Consider the following 6761-nt stretch of genomic DNA (forward strand, 5'->3'; position numbering starts at 1 on the left):
TTATGGCATCTTTCGGGCAGTAGACAGTGGAATAATTAATTACTTCTTACAATATGATCCCTATACTTGTGTTATATAAGGGTCCCGTTTGACTTTGGAACTCTTTATTCCGCAGATTTATTTTGGGGTGTTTTGGATAATCAAAATTATGTAACTGCCTCAAACTTCCACCGAGTGTCATCTCTACCAGCACACCATGAAGAATGACAAATCAAATTACAAAGTATTTCAATAGGACATAATAGCAAAATAACAAGGGAAAATGAAGTAGCCCAATCATTTTCAGCTCCCATACATGATGGGGTATAGTCTCTCACAGACTCTTTAAATTCATTCAGTGGCAAAGTCTTTTCAGTTTTGTTTCCATATCATCTTTGTTATTTGTCTCTTTTTCTCCATTCACATGGCCATCATGTTGTTGGCCATGTTCAAGCTTGTTCAGGTTTTGTCGGATTATATTACATAGCCTCCACCTGCCTCAAGTCTTTCCTCTTTTCAATCCAGATTACACACAGCTATCAAAGTTTTTTTTTTTTTTTTGCAGGGGGGAAGGCAGGGCAATTGGGATTAAGTGACTTGCCCAAAGTCACATAGCTAGTAAGTGTGTCAAGTGTCTGAGGTCGGATTTGAACTCAGGTCCTCCTGACTCTAGGGCTGGTGCTCTACTCACTGCGCCACTTAGCTGCCCCTGCTATGAAAGTTTTAAAAGAATTTTTCTTAAAGCACAGATATGACCACATCACTCCCCCACTCATGAAGCGCCAGTGGCTCCCTATTACCTTTAAGAGCAAATACATAGGCCTCTGTTTAGCATTTCAAGCTTTTATAACCTGGATAAAGCCTACCTTTCTAGCCTTATCACAACAGCATATAACATAAAATATATGCAGAATATTAAAATATATAAGTTCAGCCAAATTGGCCTTATTATTTCTCACACCCAACATTCCATCTCCCATCTGTGTGCCTTTGCCTGGGCTGTCCACCATGCCTGGAGTGCATTCCCTTCTTACCTTTGTCTTTTAGAATCCTTCCTTTTCTTCAAAGCTGAGTACTCATGAAGTCTTCTTCATGAAACCTTTCCTGATTTCCTTCATTGCTAGTACTTCTCTACAACCCCTCCACAAAATTCTTATTCATTTATTATATGTTTACATGTTTTCTTAGTAGAAAATTAACTCCTTGAGGGAGGGTTGTTGTTCAGTCATTTCAGTCATGTCTGACTCTCCGTGACCTTGTTTGGGGTTTTCTTGGCAAAGATACTGGAGTGGGTTGCCATTTCCTTCTCCAGCTCATTTTACAGATGAGGAAACTGAGGCAAATAGGGTTAAGTGACTTGTCTAGGGTCACACAGCTAATAAGTGTCTGAGGTCAGATTTGAACTGAGGTCTTCCTGACTCTATCCACTGAAGTGCCACGTAGCTGCCCCCTTGAGGAAGGGACTATTTCATTTTTGTCTTTGTGCCCCCAGCACTTAGCACAGTGTCTGGCTACATAGTAAGTAAAGAAGGCAAACAGGATTATGAATGGCCTTGAGTCCTTGTCAGGTGAGGATTGATTGAAGGAATTAGGGGTATTTGGGTTGGAAAAGAGAAGACTCAGAGGATATGAGAGCTGTCTTCAAGGATTTGAAAGGCCCTCACGTGGTCCATTTGGTCTCTGGCAGCTAGGTGGTGCAGTGGATAGAGTGCCAGGTATGGGTTGGACTAGATGCCAACTCTGAGATCCTGACACTCTGGGAATTCCTGGACATACCTTTCATACTTCTTGTTCACATTGACCATATGCTTCAGCCTGCTTAAACCCATCATGCCTCTGTCGATTGCCTTTGGGCTTGTTCACAATTTTCATTCTTCTGAGATCTCAATTTTCCACCATTCCCAGCCACATAGCATCATGGGAAGCATATTGGTGTGAAAAGGATTGGCTTTTGTGTCAGAGAGCCGCTGGGGATTGCAGAAAGCAGTGTGACATTTCCCAGATTCCATTCAGCTTCCCCTCTCCCTCCTCTTCGGTTCTCAGAGCACCTCATGGATTCTCTACATTGCCTGCTCAAGAAAGAAGTCTAGAGGGAACAATAGAATGGGGTGCTCATCCACATATCTGGCACAGTCTGTCAATCATTAGACATTGATATTTGATGAATTGAAGTGAATAAGATATTTGTGGGAGAGGTCTTTCTTAGGCTTCCTCAGTTCCACTTATAATACTTATTACAGGACGAATGGCTGCATTCAAACCACAGTATAACCTTAAAGGAATAACGGGTTCTATTTGAATCTGATTATAGACTTTAATCTGAATTTGAGCCAAGTCGAAGAATCCAGGGACCTCAGAGGCCATCTTGTCGTACCCATATCCAAACAGGAATCCCCTTTACCACATAGTTGATAACTGGTTATGGGCCTTTTGCCTGAAGACCTCCAAGGAGGTGGCACTCTCAAGACTGATGATGAGGGCATCATAGAGCTTTAAGTTTTGCAAAGCGCTTCACATATCACCTCCTTTGAGTTCACAACAACTTAGTAAGGGAGGTGCTATTATTAGTTCCACTTTACAGATAAGGAAACTGAGGCAGATGTAGATTAAGTGACTTGCCCAGAGTCATACAACTAGCTAGTGTCTGAGGCAGTTTTTGAACTCAGGTCTTCTTTATGCCAAGTCCAGTGCTCTCTACCCATGGTGCCACCTAGCTATCTCCAGCAGTTATGGACAGCTCTAATTGTTAGGAAGACTTTTCCTTACATCAAGCCTAATTCTACCTCTCTAGAGCTTACCCCATGTACTCTTGGCTCTGTCCTCCAGAGCTAAACAGAACAAGTCATTCCTCTTCCTCAGCCCTTCAAATACTTGAAGACAGTTAGCTATATGGGGGTGTACTGGATCTAGCCGGAACTGGTGAAGCTGATTGTTAAATTTTTACTGTGAGCGTTTACATCTCAGACCTCCACAATCTACACAGCAGGGCTTGATTTATTGTTTTATTCATTGTCTAGGCTTAAGAAAGTGTTAATATTGTAGATTAAGCTTATCATCACACCCCTATATTGCTCTATAAACATTGAGATCACCTGGAGCGCAGCAGAAGGCTTAGGGAATGAAGACAGCATCACACTGGAGACCTGGTAATTGCAGGTTAATAATAATAATGATAGGCATTTACATAGCACTTTAAAATTTACAAAGTACTTTACATCCATTATTTCATCTGAGCCTCACAACACCCCTGGTTCTCATGCCTTCCTCTGGGCTAAACTTGCCAAGTTTCCTTAGCCAATGTTCATATGGCATTAACCTGAGGCCCTTCACTATCCTGGTTGCCCTCCTCATATGGCATTAACCTGAGGCCCTTCACCATCCTGGTTGCCTTCTTCATATGGCATTAACCTGAGGCCCTTCACCATCCTGGTTGCCTTCTTCATATGGCATTAACCTTAGGCCCTTCACCATCCTGGTTGCCCTCCTCACATGGCATTAACCTGAGGCCCTTCACCATCCTGGTTGCCTTCCTCATATGGCATTATCCTGAGGCCCTTCGCAATCCTGGTTGCCCTACTCTAGAGGATCCCAAATCTCTGATGTCTATCCTACAGCATGGCACCTAGAACTGAACACCATAGCCAGATGTGGTCTGACCAAGGTAGAAGACAGCAGAATAATTGTCTTCCTAGTCTTGGACACGTTTCTTCTCTTAATACAGCCCGTAATCACACTAATAAAATTCAGTGGTGTTAAAATGACTTGGAAACTTGAAAAGATTTATTTTTTCCCTAAATTGGAAGTCATGACCCACATCTCAAGTGACTAAAATATGAGGAAGGCAAGATTACTTATGTGAATTGCCAGATTTCTGGAAGTCTTATTCTGAAGGTTGAAATAGCTGCTTTATTGCTTAATTTTGGCAAAGAAAGGCAATGACGGATTTTTGTCTCTGCCCCCCTCCTCCCCAACCCTTGGCTCTAAAGTGTATATGAAACTTCAGTATTGATTTCAAGTTTATTTTACAGAGAACTAAAGAATGGTTAAAGTAGTAACAACTGTATTCCCTGACCTTACATTGAATGGTCCTTGGGCAGGTCACTTTCAGCCTCAGTTTCCTCTTCTGCATAATGAAAGAGTTGGATCTCTAAGGTCTCTTCCAACTTGAACAATTCATGATTTTATACTTTTTTTATTCTTTTTTTTTTTTGCAGGGGGTAAGGCAGGGCAATTGGGGTTAAATGAGTTGCCCAAGGTCACACAGCTGGTAAGTTTGTCAAATGTCTGAGGCCGCATTTGAACTCAGGTCCTCCTGATTCCAGAGCTGGTGCTCTACTCACTGCTCCACCTAGCTGCCCCTATACTTTACTTTTTTAAGCCCCAGAAAAAAAGCTATTTGTTGGTAGGGTGGAGGTGAGTGGGGTAGATGGGAAGTGCAATAAGTTTCAGGATTTTAGAACCTCTTTTTCATAACTAGGCCCTGCAGCATGAATTGTGGTCTCATGTAAATTTCAAGTCAGTTGATCGCATTGAATATTCAAATAGGCCATGTTGATGTGGGAAAGCTGTGTTATTTGTGTAAAACACTGAACAAGGTAAGTGCTATCCAACACCCCAGTGCTAGAGCTCTGTTGTTCATTTAAATTTTCATTTTTAAATTAGGCAAGTCTTATACAATTGGGTAGCTATTGCTTCTGAGGTTACAAATGAAGGTACCAGTGTGGATGGGAGGCAGCCTGGAACAAAGAATAGAAAGCAACGCTTGGCATTAAGGGGACCTGGGTTCAAGTCTTGCTATAGCTATGTGACCTTGGGCAAATTCTTAATACCTCCCGTGCTCCCATGTCTTTAAGGCTATAAGGCTGATGCAACCATAGGAGTTGCCACGTGGATCTGGACCCTTTCCCCAGATGTGGGTGATGCCATAATGTAAGATTAAATAATAACTCATGTATATGTTGCTTTAAGGTTTCCTCACTCTGAACAACCCTGTGATGTAGGTTGGGCAAATATCATCATTTCCATTTGACAGATGAAAAGGTTGCAGTACTGAGAGGGAAAATGTCTTTCCCAAGAGCACACAGATAGTCAGTGGCAGAGCTAGACCACAAAGCCAGGACTTTTGATGTCAATGCTACTGCTCTTTGTCTCACACAATGATGCCACTTGGGTCATTTACACCCCTGACAGTTTCTTTCTGTTAGCACAACAGTGAAAGCAGTGCAACTGAAACTCAAGAAAAGGAAGGAAATAGGGCTGATGCACCAAGAAATTCACTGTTCTTTCCGGCTTAGTCTATTAAAGCCACAGGGAGCACAGACAGGTTCACATAATCTTTGAGGAGACAGTGAGGGATGGAGCCAGGTAGGAGCCTGATGCATGGTTATGGTGCTTTGACGTTCCTTCTGTTAGCATCTCTACTCTCTCTCTCTTGGTTGACTCAGTCTCCTGAGAAGGCACCCAAAAGAGGGAGCAATTCATGTGTATTCCTTCAGATATTTCATTTGTCTACAGGTGACTGTGTCTCTCTTTAGAATCTGAGGACCGCAGATGAGAAGCCATGATGAATCACTGCCTCAAATTTGATGCATTGTCTGATATCTGGATATCTGGATATCTGATTCAAAAGCTTGAGGCTTCTCCCCTTCCCTTTAAAAGGCCTGCCTGGCAAAAACCGTGTTTGCTTCAGACTCCGTGCTCTAGGGCTGGACTTCCTATTCCTGTCAAGCTAACACATCTCACCACCTTCTTCTATAGATTTAGCCCAGGCAGCCATTCCTATACATGTCCAGCCCGTAGGCCCCAGACTGGGAAGTTCATGAGAACATGATGACAGAGAACCTTTGTAGCTCATATGAGAGGCAACTGAAAATGAAAATGCAGCAGAATCCTCCCCAAACTCATTACAAAATGACAGGTTGACACTGTTGCTTTTGCCTTATTAAAAAAAATCCCACACAACAAATCTGACCACATTTTGAACATTATCTAGTTTAAGTATATTTGGGGGTAATTTTAGTGTCTTGGTGAGCAGATTGCTACATTTCAGACAAGTAGCTTTATTTCAAACATGTAGTTGGTATTTTTGTGAAGGTCTATAAAATTGTTTAGATCTACTTTCCTGGGGGAAAAAATAGAAACATACCTCATACCTCTTAGAGCAGGAAGAGACCTTGGGAAATCAGCTGGTCGAACTCACTGTCCTCAAGCAGGAAAAGTATTAGTGGTCTTACTTTACAGATAAGGCAACCGAGGCCCTGAAAAGTAAAGTGTCTGGTCTAAGTCCACATAACTAGCAAGTCATGTATTGAGAACTGAAACCTCAATCTCTCTGAGCCTCAGTTTCTGTGATCAGATAGAGCTAGATGGGACCTCAGGGGCCATCTAATCCAGCCCTCCCATGTGCCAGAGGAGGAAACTGAGGCCCAGGGAGGTTAAGTAATTTTTTCAAGGTCATAGGGATAGTAAGTGGCAGAGCTGGGATCTCTAATTAGCTGACTCCAAATACAATATGATTTTCAACGCACTCCTCCATCTCCCAACAACCTCTGAACCGGTATATGCCCTGCGGCTCATGGTCATTTATGCTCCTGGGTGGGGTGGGGGTGGGGGACTTGAGGAACATATTGGGAAGCTGAACAATGTTCTGTTTGACCCCTTATGAACTAGACCGTGGCTTAGAAAAGGGTAACTCTGGGTTATAGGACCAGAGAATTTTGTGTCTCTGGCCAACACACACTTGTTGCCACCTGCATGTTGGAGGTCTGACCCCCACCCCTTCC

Source organism: Trichosurus vulpecula, chromosome X, assembly GCF_011100635.1.
Source record: "Trichosurus vulpecula isolate mTriVul1 chromosome X, mTriVul1.pri, whole genome shotgun sequence".
Taxonomy (NCBI): domain Eukaryota; kingdom Metazoa; phylum Chordata; class Mammalia; order Diprotodontia; family Phalangeridae; genus Trichosurus; species Trichosurus vulpecula.